This window comes from Pan troglodytes, chromosome 5 (assembly GCF_028858775.2).
Source record: "Pan troglodytes isolate AG18354 chromosome 5, NHGRI_mPanTro3-v2.0_pri, whole genome shotgun sequence".
Classification (NCBI taxonomy): domain Eukaryota; kingdom Metazoa; phylum Chordata; class Mammalia; order Primates; family Hominidae; genus Pan; species Pan troglodytes.
In genome coordinates, this window is record NC_072403.2 from 10,087,664 (window position 1) to 10,108,976 (window position 21,313).

General features: G+C 39.0%; 1 protein-coding gene across 6 annotated transcripts in view; it reads left to right on the forward strand.

Moving 5' to 3' along the window:
* The window catches only part of C6H6orf201 (chromosome 6 C6orf201 homolog), a 92,204-nt gene that overhangs the window by 49,004 nt on the left and 21,887 nt on the right, over positions 1-21,313 (forward strand). The window lies entirely within an intron of this gene.

The following is a 21,313-nucleotide window of genomic DNA, read 5'->3' on the forward strand; positions in this document are numbered from 1 at the left end:
AGCCGCGAGGTGGGGTAACAATTGAGGGCGTATGCTTAAAAGCAGCTAGGTCATGCATCCCCAAATCGAAGGTTTGCAGACCTGGTAGGACGCCTGGGGGTCAGAAGTGATTTTTGGAGTACCCAAGTTTTTAGTGTCAGTGAAGAGTTTGTGGATATTTTTGAGTTCTGCTGAGGCATTTGCAAAGTATTTTCTTTGGGGAAGAATTCTTAAGAGTTGGAAGGGCCTTGGCTGTGTCACCTTGTCCAGTTCCCAGAGAACCAAAAAGCAAAACAGAACAAAACAAAACCACCCCTCTAAATTCTGTGCCCAAGTTGTCCCATCCAAGCATGCCTAGGAGTTTTAGATTTATGTAGCTGACACCTGTGGACTACCTATAGTGAGCCAGGCTAATTGTAAGTCTTTGGACAACAACCCTGTAAGGAAAATGATATTGCCCTGTTGAGCATATTGCCCTGTTGAGCTGATGTGGAAACTGAGACCCAGAAAGATTAATCAGGTGAATTCCCCAAAGACAGGAGGCTTGCAGGTGGGCAGAGTCCAAGTCTCAAGTAACTTTATCATTAAGTTTCATCAGGTAGATCTGGGTAATAGTGTAGATGCGGCAACACCAAAAGTCAAATAGAACAATTTGGGCTTATCCCAAAGAGATTTTTTTTTTTTTTTTTTTTTTTGAGATGGAGTTTCCCTCTTGTTGCGTAGGCTGGAGTGCACTGGCACAATCTCGGCTCACTGCAACCTCCACCTCCTGGGTTCAAGTGATTCTCCTGTCTCGGGCTCCCGAGTAGCTGGGATTACAAGCATGCGCCACCAGGCCCGGCTAATTTTTTGTATTTAGTAGAGATGGGGTTTCACCTTGTTGGTCAGACTGGTCTCAAACTCCTGATTTCAGGTGATCCACCCGCTTCGGCCTCCCAGTGTTGGGATTACAGGTGTGAGCCACCACACCTGGCCTCTCCATATATTACAAAGTGGTAGTTGGTAGGCTGAGCTGCCTCTCTCAGAGACCTTGACTCTCTCCAAGGCTGTTAGGTTACCTCAGAGGTAATGGAAATGCAGTAATCAGATATTGCAGATAATACAAGACTCATTCATTTCCAGAAGATGAAACAGCTGTCATGGAAATATTTTTTAAATCTCATATTGGTAAGCATATTTTGATAGTGAAACCTTTTGCAATGCAAGCAAACTACTCTCAGGCTTATACCTACCACAGAAAAGAGTGGGGTGTGGGAAATTAGCTTATCTTTTTCAAACTATAATTTTAAAAATATAGAAAGAGCATGTGTCAAAGATTTACTTAGCTCATTAATTAGGGAACCAACAGGGTGCTAAAGAAGAAGTTAAAGACTAGTTTAATATAGTCAATGTTAAAAAAAGAATGCTGGAATAGATTGCAAAGTTAGAAACAAAACTGGTTAATATCCCATAGAGCAATAAAACCATAACCTCGGGAGGAATGTTTTTCCTATTGGAGAAATCATTTGCATATCTACCAGCTGTCATTTACTAAAGCCCCGTTATATCCAGCATTTGAGAGAAAGGAGATGGTTAAAGAGACAGACATTCCTGGTTAAAGAGACAGACATTTAGATTCCTAGATCCTAAAGAGGGTCATCTTGGGTCCGTATTTGGTTTACTAAACTGTTAAGAGGTGTCCAGACCATGCCTTGTAAACATGGCTGCCATGGCCCTGTGGGTGGGAGGGCCAGTTGCAGCAAAAGGGAACCATTGTGATTTTGGTAGATTCTCCACCTGAGCTTGAAGATCATAGTATCTGTGCTAAGGAGTTTGGATTCCGTGCTGAGAGCAAGCAGAGAGCCATTGAAGATACAATTGGCATGCCCAGCTATCCAGTTCTCAGTGAAATCCTGGACTCCAGATATATCTTCAGGGTGTAATGGTTCTGGATAAGAGTAGGAAAGGCAGAAACTCAGTCAAGACCTCTCTAAAGCTCTAATCTTCACCCTGTTATATAACCAGCTTCCCCTGGAGCTTATGAAAATCTTGGGGAGGGGGTCCTCCAGTCTGGTTAGATCCTGTCTTATTGATTGCAGGGGACTGATGCTGCCTGGGAGGGCCGTTGATGTTCTTTGGGTTCAGAGAATCTCAGACTCTCTTAGCAGGTGCCCAGGAAGTGTTGTCTCCGGCTATAATGAACCTTTGGGGTCAGCGTATCGACTTCACAGTGTTGTGCTCAGTGGTAGTGTGAATGTTTCTTTTTTAAGATCATAGAATAGATTATATCAGAGTAGAATGTTACATGATGACTCTGTCAGTCATGATAATTTTTATTTCCGATATTTACATCATCAGATACTGTTGTTACAGCATGTACAAAGTCTGTCACATTCAGTCTTGAGGAACAATTCTGATACACTGTCCCAATTGACAGTGCAAGCTAGAAACCTGGAAGAGTCTTTGATTCCCTTACCTCACTGACACCTCACATCTATCATTCATCAAATACTAGTGATTCTGTCTCCTAAATATATTTTTTAAATTTCCCCCCTCATCTCACATCCCTCTGCATGGTCTTAATTCATGCTCTCATTGATTTTGAGATTACTGTTACCTGGATTCCTGTAGCAGCCACTTCCCAGTTTTGCTAATTCAGTTACCTCTGCAATCCATTCTCTCCCTGCTTCCAGGCTGGTCTCCCTAAATTTTAAATCTTACACTCCACACGATTCTCCCCGATCTCTCCCCTTGGCTGAAAATCTCTTAGTGAGTCCCCTTTGCCTGTTAAACAAACCCAAGCTGCTTAGCACTGGCAAATAAGGCCCACAAGATTTGCCCTTGCCTACCTTCTCAGGCACCTCTTTCCAGCCCCACATGTTAACTTCCCATTTCAGGTGAACTTGGGATGCTCAGTTTCTCTGAGTTTCCAGGTTCTCTCATTCCAGGCATTGGCATATCCAGGAATCTCCTCTGACCCACCCACTGGTTAGTCCTGTCCTGAGTTCCTACAGTCTCCTGGGCGTTTCTTTCTTCTGGCCTCTATGTCACTGTGTTTTATATCTGATTAGTAATCTATTTTATTACGAGGGGCATATCCTGGGAAGAATTCTACCCTGTATTCAACCCCTTTCTCATTTCTGGACACACTGCTTGACAGAAAATACTGTACTCTGTGAAGGTTTGTTGGATGATGGATGAGCTGTTGAAAGTTTCCTTCTAGAGCGTGCTTTTCCACATTTGATAATAAGTTGTGAGTCAGTTGCTACCTTTTCATTAAGTTGTCAGAAGGTGTTAACATGAGTGTTTTTGTGGTTTGAAATGTTGCTTTTTCAGTGAGTGGTAGCTAAAGGCAAAGGACTTTGACTATTGCCAAGTTCCTGTGCCGAAATGAACTGGGAAGAGTGGTACGAAGGCAACTATGGTGTTATTTAACTCTATAAATTTCTGGCTGAAAAATCTATTATAGCTTTTTCCATTAGTCATTAAAATGATTAGTCCATGTTCAACGTTCTGTATCATAATTGTTTCCTGCTTTAGCTGGATGACATTGCTTGAGATAAATTAAACCTGTGGCATTATTATGTCTCCTTTACAAAATTAATCCTCTTTTCTTCTTCCTAGCTAGGCTTTGTATTGCCTTCCTACACAATCTTACATGTCAGAGATATTAAAAATAATATGCTGGAATATTACCTGCTTTGGGGTGTTTTTCTTATTTCCCATCATTATAATTTAGAGAAGAAAGTCATTTCAAAAGTGAACATTTGGCTCATGTTATCACCTCTGTCTAAGTGCTTTACACCTGCGTGATTTGTTCATTCATCCAAGGCTCTTGTATCCACTCTTTCTGTATGTTGCACAAGCATTAACCTGACCTTGTATTTGAGGATACTTTTCAACTATCCTTCTGTAGCAAAAAAAAAAAAAAAAATCATTTTTGGAGGACTCTCCCTCTGAAAATGATTGGAACTGATAGATACACTGTGTAAGAAATGGCTGCTTTTCTGAAGTCATTCCATTTCTTCTTGTTTACACCACAGCTTAAATTAATTTACCTGTCCTAATGAATACATAAGAACAAGAACAATACCTACAATTTAGTCAACCACAGAGAGCCACAAAGACAATTATATGTATTCAACACAGTGTCACATAATTTACATGCATTTAAGGGCTGAGAAGAATGTTCAAGAATGGCATCCGTGGTTCGTAGGCAGGTGGTATCCTTATTGACTCAGCAAAGGTGCTCCTGCCTTCTCTGTTCTGCACAAGAAAGAAGTAAATTTAAAATTCCATCCATAAATCAGCAGCTTGACTTTAAATAAGATTAGAAAAACATAGCCAATCCTTATTTTTTGTAGTTTGTGTATTTGAGAGTTTGCCTACTTGCTAAAATTTATTTGTAAACTTTATATTTATTTATTTATTTATTTATTTATTTATTTATTTTTTGAGTTGGAGTCTTGCTCTCTCTCCCAGGCTGGAGTGCGGTGGCATGATCTCAGCTCACTGTAGCCTCCACCTCCTGGGTTCAAGTGATTCTCTAGCTTCAGGGTTCAAGTGATTCTCTAGCCTCAGCCTCCAGAGTAGTTGACACTACAGGCATGCACCACCATGCCTGTCTAATTTTTTTGCATTTTTAGTAAAGACGGGGTTTCACCATGTTGGCCAGGCTGGTCTTGAACTCCTGACGTCAGGTGATCCACCTGCCTTGGCCTCCCAAAGTGCTGAAATTACAGGTGTGAGCCACTGCACCCGGCCTATTTGTAAACTTTAAATCAATACTCATGGGGCATTTGCAACATGTCTGGAGTGTTGGAAAATTTGATTTGCCCGAAGCACATATTCACAGCTGAGGTCAAACAAGGTGACCTTCTGCCTTCTTATTTCAACTGTCATACTGTAAATAAATGTCCTTATTGGGGTTTACTTAATGCCACATATTTTCATATTTTTGTGCTTTTTTTGGTGATTTGCTGTTTAAAATGGCCTGCAAGCATAATGCTGAATTGCTATCTAGTGTAAAAGCAATAAGGCTGTGATGTGCCTCATAGAGAAAATGTGAGCTAGACTTCCTTCAGGCCTGAGTTTATAATGCTGTTAGCAAATTCAGTAGTATTGAATCAACTATATACATATATATGTATTTTAAATGATGTGTCTTTCCATAGAAACACGTCGGATAAGCTTATGATGAAAATGTAACCAGAGACTCAAAGGAGCCTAATCCTGGATTACCTCTGGAAACAATGGCTCACTGTTGACTTATTCAGTGTTTGCTCTGACTTTAGAAAATCTAATTATCAGGAATAATGAGAATTAACTGTATATGCAGCTGTCTTAGGTTAGAGTCTCCCAGAAGCAGACCCCAAGAGAGGAGTTTATTTGGGGAATGATTCCAGGAAACCTTGGTGTAGGAGTAGAGAATTAAAAGAGACAAGGAAAGGCAGGCAATAAAGGGTAAAATCATTAAGCAAGTTACCTCTGTGGACAACTGACACTCAATTCTACTATAGTAGCCTGGGTGCCAGTGAAGAGCATGTGCCTCAGGTGTCCTTCCTGAAGGGAGAGAAAGGTAAGATATTTCTAAGTATTTGGGGATTTTTTTTTTTTTAATGAGACAGAATCTCACACTGGCCCCAGGCTGGAGTGCAGTGGTGCGATCTCAGCTCACCACAGCCTCCTCCTCCTGGGTTCAAGGCATTCTCCTACCTCAGCCTCCCAAGTAGCTGGGACTACAGGCGCCCACCACCAAGCCCAGCTAATTTTTTGTATTTTTAGTAGAGACAGGGTTTCACTGTGTCAGCCAGGCTGGTCTCAAACTCCTAATCTCATGATCCTCCCACCTTGGCCTCCCAAAGTGCTGGGATTACAGGCATGAGCCACTGTGTCCCGCTGTATTTGGGGATTTTTCGTGATCTTTCTCTTATTTCTAGTTTAATTCCACTGTATTCCAAGAACATTCTTTGTATGAATTCAATTCTTTTACATTTGTTAGTTTTATATCCCGTAGTATGTGGCCTATCGCGGTGAACATTCCATGTGTTGTCAAAAGAATATGCATCCTATCATTCATTGTCACTTACTGACTTTGTGTCTCCTTGTTCCATAAATTACTGAGAGAGGAATGTTGATGTCGCCATATGTAATTGTAAATGTGACTATTTCTCTATTCAGTTCAATCAGTTTTTGCTTCATGCATTTTGGAGTTCTGTTGTTAGGTGGATACAAACTGATGACTGTATGTCTTCTTGATGAATTGACCTTTATTATTTTGTACTGTCCCTTTTTATCCCTGGTAAGTAATTTTCCTTTATATGAAGTCTATTTTTTATATTAATGTAGACAACACAGCTTTCTTTTGATTAGTGTTTGCATGGTTTATCTGTTTTTATTCTTTGACTTTTAATATATGTGTATCATTATATTTAAAGTGGGTTTCTTGTAGACAACATATAGTTGTTTGTTTTTTTAGAAATCCAATCTGACAATCTTTGTTTTTTAAATGATATATTTAGACCATTTACATTTGATGTGATTATTGATATAATTAGATGTAGACCTCCTATTTTGTTATTTTTCTGTTTGTTTTTGCTTTTCTCTTCTCCCTCCTTACCGTCTTTGAATTATTTTTAGTATTCCATTTTAACTTATCCATTAGGATGGTTTGTTTGTTTGTTTGTTTGTTTTGTTTTGGCTTTATGTCTGTATTAGTCCATTCTCACACTGCTATAAAGAACTACCTGAACTGTAATCCCAGCACTGTGGGAGGCTGAGGCAGGTGGATCGCTTGAGCTCAGGAGTTTGAGACCAGCCTGGGCAATGTGGTGAAATCCCATCTTTACAAAAAATACAAAAAAATTAGCTAGACTTGGTGGCACATGCCTGTACTCCCAGCTACTCAGAATACTGAGGTGGAGGATTGCTTGGGCCCAGAAGGCAGAGGTTGAGCTGAGATTGTGGCACTGCATTCCAGCCTGGGAGACAGAGCAAGACTCTGTAAAACAAAACGAAACGAAACAAAACAAAACAAAACAACAACAAAAACCCCAAACCAACAATCTACCTGGGACTGGGGAATTTATAAAGAAAAGAGGTTTACTTGACTCATGGTTCTGCAGGTTGTAGAGGAAACATGGCTGGGGAGGCCTCGGGAAACTTACAGTTATGGCAGAAGGTTAAGGAGAAGTTGGCACATCTTCACATGGCAGAACAGGAGAGAGAGAATGAAGGGGGAAGCACTACACACTTTTAAACAACCAGATCTCATAAGAACTAATTCACTATCACAAGAACAGCAAGGTAAACGTCTGCCCCCGTGATCCAATCACCTGCCACTAGGCCCCATCTTCAACACATGGGGATTACAGTTCAACATGAGATTTGGGTGGGGACACAGAGCCAAACCATATCAATCTCTTTATATATTTTTCCAGTGGTTGTTCCAAAGAATATATGTATATAATATTATGATATTATATATATACACACATATACATGTATATGTGTGTATATATATACACATACTGTTAGTTTATCTGGATTTAATATTTAACAACTTCAAGTAAAATGTTGAAGACTGGCAACCATACAGGTTTCTTTACTCTCTCTCTTTATGTTATAGTTGTCGTCTGTATTACATTTGGATACATTGACACCCTCCCAAACAGTGTTACAATTTTTGCATTCAAACTTCATACATAGTTTCAATAACTTAAAAACAAAGTATTATTTAACTAGGTATTTATCATTTCTACGGTTTTTTATTCATTCCTGAAGTTTCAAGTTTTCTTCTAGGAACATTTTTCTTCCACATTAGCTTCCTTTAGGAATTTTTCTTAGATATATTGGCAATGAATTCTCTTTGTTTTTCTTCATGTGAGAGTATCCTTATTTTACATTCATTCCTGAAGGATATTTTCACTGCATATAGAATTCTGAGTTGACATTTTTTTTTTCTTTCAGCACTTTAAGGATTTTGCTCCCCTGCCTTTATGGTTTCTGATGAGGAATCATTAGCATTCACTAGTATCTGCAGTATTTGAGTTGTTGCTCTCCTATGCAAAATATATCGTTTTGCTATGGCTGCTTTCTAGATATTTATATTTGGTTTTTGGCAGTTTAATTTTGATGTGTGTTAGCATGGTTTTCTTTGAGTTTATTTTGTTTGGTTTTTCTAGACTTCTTGAATCTATGAATTTATGTCTTTTGCCATATTTGAGGAATTTTTGTTCATTGTTTTGTCAAATATTTTGTCTGTCCTGATATCTTTCATCTCTTGTTCAGGGACTCCAGTGATATTGAGATTGTCCCACAGGTTCCGTGGCTATTTACCTACTTTTAATTCTTTTTCTCTTTGTTTTACAGGTAGGTAATTTTTACTGATCTATCTTTAAATTCACTGACATTATTCTCTCTCAATTCTGCTATTGAACCCACTTAGTGCATTTTTAAATTTCAGGTATTCTATTTTTCAATTCTCAAATTTCTATTTGGCTTTTTTTTAATAGTTTCTCTTTCTCTGCTGACTACTCATGTCTTTCTTTTAAATTTGGAAGTGCTTACATTCACCTCATAGAGGAAGGTCATAATGACTGGTTTAAATTATTGACCCCTATGCATTTGGTCTCTTGCACTTGACCCCTTGGATTTTTTATGCCCCCAGTGCACCTGCTTTGGGACTCCACTTGTCCATTGGACTTCCTCACCCTCACTGCTGTGGCCTGCAATTGACAATATCATGTCAAAGTCATGTCTTGAGTCCCCAGCTAGGCTAGGATCCTTGCTGATTCCTCTCCCCCAACAGTATCTTTGATCATGCTAGGCAAGCTGAATTAAATTGTAGTAAGTGCATTCATTGACAGAAAAATTGCAAAAAAATCGCGCGTTCAATCCAGCCAATGTAACACTTTATTATCATAATACAATGTGATTATTCTCTTGAATCAACTGTTTTCATTCTAAAGCATCTGTAGAATTTCATGGAGCAGAAATGTAGTGCACATTTCATACCTCCAAATGTTTTAAGCCAAATTATAATTGCAGACAGCCCTTATGAATCTAATTACATGCCTTACAGTGACTCCACAGGTACCCAGGCCAGATGGAATTAATATATTACTGCTGCTATTAATCACGTGAGATTAAGACAAATAATATAACATGATTATATAAAATGATCTGCCATTTATCTGCTGTGATCACCTACTTCATTAAGGTATTGGCAGCATTTAGCAAGGCTGGTGTTGCAGTCTGTTTTTGTTGCTATAAAAGAATACATGTAGCTGGTAGTTTATAAAGAAAAGAGGTTTATTTGGCTTATCGTTCTGCAGACTATATAAGAAGCATGGCACCAGCATCTGCTTCTGGTGAGCAGCTCAGGCTGCTTCCATTCCTGGTGGAAGGGAAAGGGGAGCTGACTTGTGCAGAGATCACTTCCAAGAGGGAAATCAAGAGAGAGAGGTGGGAGGTGCCAGGCTCTTTTTAACGTCCAGTTATCTTGGGAGCTAATAGAGTAAGAACTCACTGATACCTACTACCCCCATCCTCCATCTCTTCGTGAAGAGTCTGCCCCCATGATCCATACACCTCCCATTAGGCCCCCCCTTTAACACTGAGGATCACATTTCAACATGAGATTTGGAGGGGCCAAACAAATCATATCCAAACTATAGAAGTGGCAAATTGACAACATCTACTTATTCGTTCAAAAGAAATAGAGTAAAAACATGAGATGATCCATGGATGTTTCAGCTTTTCTGTGACTGACCCTGCATACTGAAAAGCAATAAATTCCTTCCTAACTTAAATAAAGTAATGGCAGATATGCCTAAGGCCACAAATCTATTTAATGTAGTTGGAGTTAATTTGATTAATTGTGGATTTCTAGGCAGTAATCTCTTAAACTTTGTACTCAGCTTTATTAACTTTCAGAAGCTAAGATGAACTTTTCTGTTGCTGTCATACTTTCAGAAACTCATATTAAGTACCAATTGCTGATCTCAAACCCATTTTAAAATATTCCGTTGCGTTCTGGGTAATTTCATTTCTTTTCATTAATTTCACATTGAAATTTTTGGCTATTGATTGCTGTGATAAAACCTTTCCCCATGAAACCTTCCTAGAAAAATTTTTACTTTATTTCATAAGTTGTCAATGCTCAGAATTGAAATTCATTCTTTTATGTCTCCAAGAGGTGCTTATTGAGTGGTTACTATGTGCCAGGCCTGTCCTGGGCACTAAGGAGATGGGGGTGAACCAGATACATAAATGCTTTGCTTCTGTGGAGTTCACATTCCAGTGGAGGAAGGCAAAAGTAATAGGTGGACAAATGCATAAAATAATTTCAGGTATTAAATATTATATAGAAAATGGCCAGCTCATTTAAAACCTTATGGGTGTGTTCAGAGTTTAGATTTCATTCTAAGAACAAAGAAGTTACTGGAAATTTAAAGCGGAAAGTGTGAGCAGATTCACTATACACTGGTTATCAACTTATCACCCACCCGCACATCAGGTTACCTGAAGTGGGTTTATTACTCACAGAAACGTAGCCAGGAACAACGGAAGCCTAAGGTCCATTGTAAGCTGGTCCCTCAAGGCTCAGGAAAGCTGCCCTGGGCAGATGGAGTCTTGTCTGTACATCCTCTTGCACTGCAGGTGAGGGATCCCAGAAAGCAACCCACTCTATGTTTTACACTCCGGGGTCCTGGGGGGTCACTGGGCCAAAGCACTGAAGGACATCCTGTTTCTGGAGGGGAAATGGAATAAAGCCCAGGCTGTCGTGGCCAGCCTCTGCCTATCTCAGGACACTGCATTCCCAGCACATTTTATACTTATTCTTGAAAACTACAGATGAGAAAGGGAGAAGAACTGGGTTGATTCAAGGTCACCTGGATAACTGTCTGCAGAAAGATGTCTTTGAAAGTCCAAACTGGCTGCAATATTGTAAAATGGATTAAGGCAAGAAAGAGTAATTAAAGGTGATAAATGTTCAGGTGGAAGGTGAACTTGAATCAAGGTGGGAGGAGTGAAGATGAAGAGAAAGAAGGGCTCCCTGTAAGCTGTAGAATATGCTTTTAGATCACTAGAAATACTGCCTGCAAACAATGATATATACTTTCTTTTTCTTACTATAAATATGACTATTATTTGTTTCATATATTTTTGTGTTGGCTACAATTTCCGAAATATAAATTAGTAATGGTTATAGAGGATATCCTGTAGGGTTTTAAACGTGATGTTGGTTTTTGGTTTGGGAGAGAGAGCCTTTTCATATTAATGCATTGTTACTCTGGTTCTAATTTTTGACCAGTTTTCAACAGGAATGGATGATGGATTTTATTGAATACTTTCTTGGTGTTAGTGAAAAAATTCTATTTTTTACTGATGGCTTGCATAAAACTAATATATTTCTCAGTATTAAACCATTCTATTCCTGTTTCTATAAATTTGACTTTTCTCGGTATCTTATATAAGTAGAATCATACAGTATTTATCTTTTTGTGACTGGCTTATTTCACTTAGCATGTCTTCAGGGTTCATTTATATCATAGTATGTGTCGGAATTTCAATCCTTCTTAAGGCTAGATAATGTTTGGTTATATATACATATATACATATATATATATATATACATATATACACGCACCACATTTTTTTATCTGTTCATCTGCTGATGGACACTTGGGTTGCTTCCACATTTTGACTAGTGTGAAAAATGCTGCTATGAATGTAGGTGTACAACTTTGACTCCTAGTTTTCAATTTTGGGAGGTATATACTCAAAAGTGGAGTTGCTGAATTATATGGTAACTCTATTTTTAATTTTTTGAAGACCTGCCATAATATTTTCCTTAGTTGCTACACCATTCCTACCAACAGTGCACAAAAGGTCTAATTTCTCCACAAACTTGCCAATCGTTATTTTTATTTATTTATTTATTTGAGATGGAGTCTCGCTCTGTCACACAGGCTGGAGTGCAGTGGCATGATCTCAGCTCACTGCAATCTCCGCCTCCCTAGTTCAAGCGATTCTCCTGCCTCAGCCTCCCAAGTAGCTGGGACTACAGGCGTGTGCTACCACGCCTGGCTACTTTTTTGTATTTTTAGTAGACATTGGATTTTCCCATGTTAGCCAGGATGGTCTCGATCTCCTGACCTCGTGATTTGCCCACCTTGGCCTCCCAGAGTACTGGGATTACAGGCCTGAGTCAGTGTGCCTGGCAATCCAATACTTTTTTTAAAATAATTTAAAAGAAATTAGTTTTTATTTTTCTGGGTGCATAGTAGGTGTATATATTTATGGGGTACATGAGACATTTTGATACAGGCATGCAAAGTGAAATAATCGCATCATGGGGAATGGGGTATTCAGCCCTTCAAGCATTTACCCTTTATGCTATAAACAATCCAGTTATACTCCTAGTTATTTTAAAATGTACAGTTAAGTGATTGTTGACTATAGTCACTCTGTTCTGCTGTCAATAGTAGGTCTTATTCATTCTTCCTAACTACTGTTTTTTTGTACCCAGTAACCATCCCCACCTCCCTGTCAGCCCCCTACTACCCTTCCCAGCCTCTGGTAACCATCCTTCTACTCTCTATATCCATGAGTTCAGTTGTTTTGATTTTTAGCTCCCACAAATAAGTGAGAACATGCGGTGTTTGTCTTTCTGTGCATGGCTTATTTTACCTGACATAATGATCTCCATTTTATTAAAAATGAGCTCACTGTAGATGAATGGATTTGTTTCTGGGGTCTCTATTCTGCTCCATTGGTCTGTGTGTCTGTTTTTGTGCCAGTACTGTACTGTTTTGGTTACTATAGCTGTGTAGTATAATTTAAAGTCAGGTAATGTGATTCCTCCAGTTTTGTTCTTTTTTCTCAGCATAGCTTTGGCTATTCTTTTTTCTCAGGATAACTTTGGCTTTTGTGGTTCCATATACATTTTAGGATTGTTTTTTCTATTTCTGTAAAGAATGTTATTGGTATTTTGATAGGCATTACATGGGATCCGTAGATGGCTTTGGTAGTATGGACATTTTAACAATATTGATTCTTCCAGTCCATGAACATGGAATATCTTTTCATTTTTTGGTGCCTTTTTCAGTTTCTTTCATCGGTGTTTTATGATTTTTATTGTAGAGATCTTTTACTTCTTTTGTTAATTCCTAGGTATTTACTTTTATTTGTGGCTATTGTAAATGGCATTACTTTTTAAATTTTCACTTTGTTCATAGTGGGGATATAGATATGGTACTGATTTTTGTATGTCGATTTTATATCCTGCAACTTTGTTGAATTTGTTTATCAGTTCTAATAGTTTTTTTGTGTGTGTAGTCTTTAGGATTTTCCAAATGCAAAATCATATCACCTTCAAACATGGATAATTTGACTTCTTCCATTCCAGTTTGCACGCCTCTTCTTTCTCTTGTCTGATTGGTCTAACTAGGACTTCCAGTACTATGTTGAATAACAGTGACGAAAGTGGGCATCCTTGTCATGTTCCAGATCTTAGAGGAAAGGCTTTTATTTTTTCTCCCATTCAGAATGACACTAGCCATGTGTGTGACATATGTGACTTTTATTATGTTGAGGTATGTTCCTTCTATACCCAGTTTTTGGAGGTTTTTTTTTTATCACGAAGGGATATTGAATTTTATCAAATATTTTTTCAGCATCAATTGGAGTGATTATTGTTTTTATCTTTCACTCTGTTGATATGATGTATCACATTGATTTGCATATGTTAGACCATTTTTGCATCCCAGGGATAAATCTTACTTGGTCATGGTGAATGATATTTCTAATGTATTGTTGAATTTCGTTTGTAGTATTTTTTTTGAGAATTTTTGCATCAATACTAATCAGAGCTATTGGCCTGTAGTTTTCTTTTTTCTGATGTGTCTTTGTCTGGTTTTGGTATCAGGGCAATACTGGCTTCAAAGAATGAGTTTGGAAGTATTCCCTGCTCCTCTATTTTTGGAAGAGTTTGAGTAAGATTGGTATTAGTTCTTTAAATATTTGGTAGAATTCAGCAGTGAAGCCATGGGTTCCAGGCTTTTCTTGACTGGAAGACTTTTTATTATGGCTTCAATCTTGTTACTTATTATTGGTCTGTTCATGTTTTATACTTCTTCCTGGTTCAATCTTGGTAGGTTGCACGTGTCTAGGAGTTTGTCCATTTCTTCTAGGCTTTCCAATTTACTAGCATACAGTTGCTCACAGTAGCTACTAATGATCCTTTGAATTTCTGCAGTATCATTTGTATTATCTCCTTTTCCATTTCTGATTTTATTAATTTGTATCTTCTCTCTTTTTTCTTACTCTGGCTAAAGGTTTGTCAATTTTGTTTAACTTTTTAAAAACCCAACTTTTTGTTTCATTGGTCTTTTGTACCGTTTTCTTTATTTCTACTCTGATCTTTATTACTTCTTTTCTACTAATTTTGGATTTGGTTTGCTCTTGATTTTCTAATTCTTCAAGATGTATCATTAGATTATTTGAAGTTTTTCCTCTTTTTTGATGTAGACACTTATGTCTATATACTGCCCTCTTAATACTGCTCTCGCTGTATCCAGTAGGTTTTGGTATGTTGTGTTTCCATTATCATTCAGGAGCATATTGTTGCATTTCCATGTTTTTGTATGGTTTCCAAAATTCCTCTTGTTATTAATTTCCAGTTTTTTCATTCATGGTCAGATAAGATGCTTGATGTGATTTCAATTTTTTGAATGTTTTAAAACTTGTTTTGTGACCTAACATATGGTCTATCCTTGAAAATGATCTATGTGCTGAGAAAAAGAATGTATATTCTGCAGCTGTTTGATAAAATGTTTTGTAAATATCTGTTGGATCCATTTGGTCTATAGTGCAGATTAAGTTTGATGTTTTTCTTTTTCTTTTCTTTCTTCCTTTTTTTTTTTTTTTTAAGATGGCGTTTCACTCTTGTTGCCCAGGCTGGAGTGCAATGGCATGATCTTGGCTCATTGCAACCTCCGCCTCATGGGTTCAAGCGATTCTCTTGCCTCAGCCTCCCAAGTAGCTGAGATTACAGGTGCCCACCACCATGCTAGAGAAATAGTTGAAAACTATATGGTAGTAAAAGACATTAACTTATGTTTTGCAGTCTATGTCAGATCGTGTAGATTAGACAAAAAATTAGTTCCTTTTCAGACCTCTCCCTAAAGCCATCACAATGCCGACTCCCCAGAGCCAACCATTTTCAACACTTTCAGTTATTTTTAAATGATAAAAATTCAAATGCAGTGATTCTAGAAGTATGGTCCAGTGGTTTCTGGAAGTCTCCAAAATCTTTTAGTTAGGATTCCTTAAAGGGAGATCAAAGTTGAGGTAAAAACTAGATATTGTTTAGACCATTTACATTTAATGTAATTATATGTTTGAATTTAGGTCTTCCATTTTATTATTTGTGTTTTCTTCCTGTCTGTCTTCTCTTTCCTGCCTTTTGTATTATTTGAACTTTCTTTTTTTTTTTTTTAGCATTCCATCTGAATTTATTTTGATTTTAACCATATCTTTTCATATAAAATTTTAGTGGTTGCTCTAGGGATTTAAAAAAATACAAACTTAACACTTTAATGACAATTTATAATCAGCATTTTACCACTTTAATTGGAATGTGTAAAACTTACCAGTAGGTTTCCTTTCTCGTTTATGTATTACATCTGCACACATTGAAAACTCCATCAGACAATGTTATACCCTGTGCTTTCAAACATCAGATATGTTTTAAAGTACTCAAAAAGAGAAGAACAGTCTATTATATTTACCCAGATACTTGCCATTTCTGTTGTTCCCTTTTATTACTGAAGTTCTGAGATTTCTTCTTGGATCATTTCCTTTCAGCCTGAAGAACTTGTTTAGCAAATCTCTTAAGTAGGTACACTGGTCATGAATTCTCTTAGTTTTCCTTCATCTAAGAATGTATTTATTTCACAGAATTCTCAGTCTATAGTTCCTTCCCTCCTTCCTTCCTTCCTTCTCTCCTTTAAAATGTTGTTCTTCCTTCTGGTCTCCACAGTTTCTGATGAAAAATCTATAGTTATTCAAATTGAAAATCCTCTATTGACAATGCACTGTTTTTCTGTGGCTGTTTTAAAACTTTTTTCATTCTTTTTATTTTTCAACAATTTCATTGTGATGCATCTATGCATAATTTTATTTGCATTTATCCTTTTAAAAGTTCACTCAGCTTTTTAAATCTGTAGATTATATCCTTTGCCAAACTTGGGAAGTCTTCGGCCATTGTTTTTTCAGACTTTTTTTCAGCACTGCACTCTTTCTCTTGTCCTCTAAAACTCCAGAGACACAAACATTAGAACTTTTATTATTGTCTTATATGTACCTGAAGCTCTACTAGATTTTTTTCAACCTTTTTTCCCTCTTTTTTTAATGTATCTTCAAGTTCACTGTTTCCTCTGTCACATCCTTTGTGGTACTGAACCCAGCTAATGTGTGTGTGTTTTTTTTTAATATTGGTTATTGTACTTTCAACTCTAAAATTTCTAATTTTTGTCCTGTATATCTTCTATTTCTTTAATGATACCTTGTATTTTTGCTTTTTCTTCAAGAGTGTTCAAGATTGCGCATACAAGCATTTTAAAAGCTTTGTCAGATACTTCCAACATTGGTGTTGTCATGGCACTGCCATCTGTTGATTGACTTTTCCCATACATGTTGAGGTTTTCATGGTTCTTTATATGCTGAATACTATTTGAGTGTACCCTGAACATTTTGATTATTATATATAAGACTTCAGGTCTTGTTTAAATCCTACAGAAGATGTTGACATTTTTGTTTTGGCGGGCACTTGACCTGGTTAAGTTCAGGCCTCACATTTCAACCCACCTTCTCTGAGCTGCAATTCCAATGTTAGTTCAACTTTCAAAGCCTTTCAATGCTACTCAGATCATTCCCAAGTAGGTGCCCCCCCATGAGTGCTCCTTACCCAAAAGGTCAGACTGGAACCTGGGGAGACGTGTCTCTTAAGCTCAGTCCTCAAGGTCTTTTGAATGCCAATTAGGATCAGATTTAGACATGCTCAGGCCAGGGGTTAGCCAGGAGTTCATAAACCTCTTTATGGAGTTCCTTTCCCAGACACTCTTATTTTATTTATTTATTTATGGTTTTTTTTTACTTCTCTGGGGATAATGCTGTATGCTTTCCCAAACTCTTCTCTCTCTGCTGTCTCCTTAGCACCTCTGGTTCCCTGAGGCTTTATTTTATGGTTGTCCAGCCAGTAACTACCCACTTCTGTGACTGCCTTACAGCAGTGCTGGGAGAGAGAGGGTGGGAGAGAGAGAGAGGAAGAGAGAGAGGCAACAGTGTTTGTGGCACCTTCTTGGAGCTGCAGTTCTTCTGAACTGAGAGCAAGGTTTCTCTCCCTCAGAGTTGTAGCTCCTGCAGATTCCTGTTGCTGGCCTCTTTCGCTGCTGCACCGAGCCTGCTGTGCGCTTGCCTGAGGGTTGGGGCACCAGAGAATGGAGAAGAAGGAGAGAAAAAAAATACTGAGGGATTTCCCACACACTCTCTTTCCCTTAAAAGACTAGAGCTACTACCATGCCATAATTAGCTAAAACTTCCACTTTCTGGAAGAACTGTCATTTTCTTACAGCTATTCACTTTCTTTCAACGTTCATCACCAACATAAACACTAGACTCTCTTTGGGTGCTGTTTTCATTAAAGAAGTGAAACTTTTATCACTTCATGATGGTCGTTGAGTATGCTAAGGGAAGCAGAGAAAAACAGGGCTGCCTCTCCCTGTGGAGACTGGAGGTGGGCAGGCCCCTCGATTGGCCAAGCGGCTCAGCATAGCATCTGCTACTAAAATCGGGCCCCAGAAAAGTTACCCATTGTGCCATAATCATGTAGGCCTCTGGAAATCCTTGAGGAAACTCCAAATAGTGAATGTTAAATTTAAAAATGACAAAGTTCCATTTGATTGTTATCATTCTTGAGAGGTAATTTCACTATGATCTGTCAGGAAACATCTGTAAGAGATTCAGCCATAATGTGTTAAGGAGAAGGTTAGAAAATCTAGGGAAAAGCTCCTATCATTTTATAGTTTCTTTGGGGATTGAAATATATCTACTAAAGCAGGCTTCAAACTAGTGTGTCTAGAAATGGGATATCTTCACCTGGGATGAGGTAGTTGCCCTTCAGCCACATGACCCAGGCATAATTACAGATTTTCAGGAGTGGAAGAGACTTGAGATGCTATCTGACCAAACCTTCTGTTTTTACAGACGAAGAAACTAAAGCCAACATGTGAAGTAAGAACCTGTCAAGGGTCATATTAGGTCACATCAGGTCATATTCTAACATGTGTTGGCATCCTTTCCCCCTGTGCTGTCTGATATGCCTGGGAGACGCCCTCTGTCCTGCTTCCCACTAGGGCTACACTGGTATGTGAGTCCTTTGGGGGGCAAAATCACCCCTTTTGGGAATTTTGGAAGCAGAACAAAAGCGGCAGTGTTCTGATGGTTGTAATTAAAGATGGAGAGGGATGTGAGTCTATTGCAGACATAAAGAACTCTCTTCTGAATGGGAGGGGCAGCCCAAGACCCTGGAATTACAATGTGATGGGACAGTTCAAGTCAAGTCTTTGTTTTGGCAGGTCAAACGGTGTAAACTTTGCTGGAAGGAACCTTACTCAGAGGGCCAATCATCTGCTTCTCTAGAGTTCTCATGCTCTCCTGTGAGCACCAGGTTGAGCTGCAGAAAGCCAGGACCAGCTCAGAAACTGAGAAATGGACATGAAGATGCCCAGGTCTGCAGATGGTTTCCATATTCTGAAAAGTGATAGGCCCGAGGGGGACTGGCATGCAGTAATTCATTCAACAATTGTGCTCCTACTCTGTGAAGTGTTGGGGATACAGTGCTGAGCACAGACAGACCTAGTCTCTGTCCTTTGCACCTTTCAGTGAAGGATAGGAGGTAGACATTGATGCAACAAGCACCCGAGTAAATGTAAGACCATGCAGTGATAAAGGCCATGGAGGAAGGGCCCATGCCGGGGCGGAAAACAGAGGAAGGGGCTGGTGGAGCAGCTCCTCTAGCTCAAGGCTGAGTGGCATAAACTGTAGCTACTGCATGATCTGAACGTGTCTTAAGGAGGGTATCCCCAAAGCGGGCTCATTGGGAGTCACTGTGGAGCACTAGTTTATTGTAATTGCCATATGTTTATAAGTAATGGAATCCTAGAATTAGAAGGAACTTTGGTCACCTTTTAGTTTAATATTTATCTTTCTCAATCCAGGAAACATCTCTACAGCATCCCTAACTGGGGGTTGATCCATTCATTTCCAGACACAGAGAACAGAGTCACATTCTGCTGTTTCCATATGTACTATTTTAGTAGGACTTCTTGGGGCACAAGGCAGGAAGTTGGGGACAATACATTTGTCTGCACCAAGGCAGCCTGAGAAGAGAGAAGTGAATACTCCTGGGGTTATTCTATATTATTCACTTAATATTCTAAGTGAGTCCTCTAGGGGTACCTGAGACATGGAGTATGAAAGTACACATTCACAAAAGTACCAGCTTTAAAACTAGATTATCTCTACTATTCAAAAACACCAAGGAAAGGCCACACAATGGAGACAAAGTGCATCTGAGATCTAGCAAATTTCCCTGTTGGCCACATACTGATAATGATGTATTAAAATCAGTTCTATACTGTGGGGTACTTGTTTGACATTAATAGATACTATGGTGGTTTAACATAGTTGCTGCCCAGAGAAAACGCCGCACACTCACCTACACTATAATGAAGTCTGAGTCAGCTGCCTCCCCTCCGCCATCCCTTCCAAAGCCAATGGTTGAAAGTCACAGAAGTTCCTCTGCTGCCACCTAGTGACGACAATGTGAATACAACTACACAGCCTCCTGGGAAAGAAGTTTTGAACCACGTTTACTTCTAAAGGAAGCCTGTAATTACCTCTGAGTGCTCTATTTTGGCTATAATTTAAAAACATATATATTTTAAAACTCTATAAACTCTTATGCATATCCCTTTTTAAGAATCTGACCTGTAATGGATGTAGCCTCACTTTCAAGAACCTAAAAGCTATGCCCCCAATTCAGGGAGTAGAACAGACAGGCTTAACAGCAGTGCCTAAAAATGCTACTAAATTTATCTTTAAAATGCCTGTGGTTCCTTAGCACTTGAATTCCATTATGCCCCTGGGTATAGTCACCTGGATGTTAGGGGCTGTCAAAATTCAGCCCTCAGTTGGTGATCAGTAGGTTTTCCCTTTAAGTGGTTTCTGAAAGGATTTTTTAAAAAAATCTTGAAATTCTCATGTCTGGATGATGTTTCCAGTTTTGTGGAAGAATAAAAGAAAAGGGACATGAAATTCTGGCTCCCTGGGGGCAGTGGCTGTGTCTTATTAATCTCTGTGCCCATTGTACCAACACCGGTCAGTCACAGCATGTACTCAACCAATGCTGATGAATGCAGAGGGGCGAGGGGCTGGCATGCTCTTGACCCCTTATAGGGGCTGCGTCGATGGCCAGGGTTCAATGGGAACTTTCTGGTACAGTCTTGCTCTGCCAATCTTTCAAATTAAGTGCAGCACAATTGGAAGCCTCACATTCTCATAGACGGGTTGAGGAGGGCATTAGGGGCAGAAAGGCTCACATAAGGCCTGAGCGTGAGGTTTCCTGCCCAACAGTGCTGTGCCATTGCAGCCCACCTTCTTCTCACCTTTCCTTCCACACCACGGCACGGCAGGTGCAGAAACCATGCTGGGATTGAGGCCCTAGAGGCTGACTACAGGTCTTGGGGGCAAAACATCTGGACACACAGCTGAAGATGAGCCAAGTATATTAGTCAGAGTTCTCTAGAGAAACAGAACCAACAAGATAGAGAGATGCAGAGAGAGAGAGAGAGAGACAGACAGATTTAAGTAACTGACCCATAAAATCTTGGAGGCTTGGCAAGTCCAAAATCTGCAAGATGGAAGTGGGCTGGCACATTGGAGACTCAAGGAAGAGTTGCACGTTGAGTTCAAAGGCCGGCTGCTGGCAGAATTCCTTTCTGCTCAGGTGAAGTCGGTCTCTGTTCTATTAAGACCTTCAACTGATTGGATGAGGTCCACCCATATTATGAAGGGTCATTTGCTTTACTCAACATCTACTCATCTAAATATTAATCTCATTGAAAAAAAACCCCAGAAACATCCAGAATACCATTTGACCAAATGTTTGGACAATGCAGCCTAGCCACATTAACACACAAAATTAACTGTCACAGCAAGACACCAGGGAAGCATTGGAAGATGTTAGCGGCTGTCATTGAAATGGGTGCCCTCAGGTGGACGGCAG